General features: G+C 36.2%; 1 non-coding gene across 1 annotated transcript; it reads left to right on the top strand.

The window, feature by feature from the left end:
- The first annotated feature begins 971 nt into the window (after window positions 1-971).
- LOC124096600 (U6 spliceosomal RNA) lies at window positions 972-1,076 on the top strand. The gene has a single exon (XR_006852905.1). It is a non-coding gene; the product is annotated as a U6 spliceosomal RNA (small nuclear RNA).
- The last annotated feature ends 204 nt before the right edge of the window (window positions 1,077-1,280 follow it).

Here is a 1,280-nt window from a genome sequence, read left to right as displayed (position 1 = left end):
ACTCAAAATTTGTTTGCTTCATGAAGATTCCCAAAACTAATCAATCTTCTCCAATGACTACAGACTCAATTTAGCACATTTATCCACTCCACCAATTGTTTTAATAGCAATCACTTATTTTGAATTGATCCTTTTTATACACTTGTGGGTTTTATTTGTTTTATATACTTGATCCTCCATGGAAATTCACTGCACACTGGCAAGGAAAACCAAGTAATTTCTGCTACATACAACTGCCCATTTCATCAGGAAACTCCATTGCAAGCCAGTGTGAATTCATCAAACTTCACCCCTGTTTTCACTGCCTTGATGGTACAAGAGACTCCAGACCTCCCCCTGGGAAACCCCACTTCCTTGTGCTTTAAGAATACACAGAAACAGAAAGTCTCTTCCCAAGTCCACCAGCATTGGCACACCATGGTAAGGTCCTTGAGTTCAGATGACTTTTTTTTTTTAATTTCCAGCTTCCTATACTTCCTCATAGAATTCTGCACATAGATGAGAGGAAACTGGAGGGGTTTTAAAACCAAACAGTGCTGAAGCTCTAAACCCATCAAAATGATTTCAGAATGAGTTAGAAAAGAACATTCCAAACAGGTCTGAATAGAAGGTAGGAGTTTGGATTAATCTGTGTTTGGTGACAATTCAGAATTGAGACAATATAAAATTGTAAAAAATTTCTTCAAACTTGCTCTTCATATATTGACAATAAATATAACATCTTAGGGGCTAGGGATGTGGCTCAGCAGTATTGTGTCCAATTACAACTAAAAAAATAAATATTAAAAAAATATATAACGGGGCTGGGGTTGTGGCAGTAGAGCACTTGCATGGCACGTGCAAGGCCCTGGGTTCGATCTTCAGCACCACATATAAATAAATAAAATAAAGGTATTGTGTCTAACTACAACTAAAAAATAAATATTAAATATATATATATATATATATATATATATATATAAAACATCTTTGTGCTTGCTTCAGCAGCACATATACTAAAATTGGGATGATACAGAGAAGGTTAGCATGGCCTCTGCCCAAGAATGACATGCAAATTTGTGAGGTTCCATGTTTTTCATCTCCTGCCATCACCTAGCTGCCTGCACCTATCCTTTAGAGAGATGGGGTTCATTAAAGGAAATTGAACATTGAAAATAATAATAACAGTAGAAGTTTATTGTATTTAGTCCCCTTGATAGAAACTACAACACTGGCAAAGAATGTTACCTGAAATTCCCTGATGCCTGCTTTTACCAAGAGCTCCAATGTAAGAAACAGTA

The sequence above is a fragment of the Marmota monax genome, unplaced genomic scaffold, assembly GCF_021218885.2.
Source record: "Marmota monax isolate L192 unplaced genomic scaffold, Marmota_monax_Labrador192_F-V1.1 WCK01_AAM20220418_F8-fsc00004, whole genome shotgun sequence".
In the NCBI taxonomy this organism is placed as follows: Eukaryota; Metazoa; Chordata; class Mammalia; order Rodentia; family Sciuridae; genus Marmota; species Marmota monax.
This window is presented reverse-complemented; position numbering and strand designations above follow the sequence as displayed.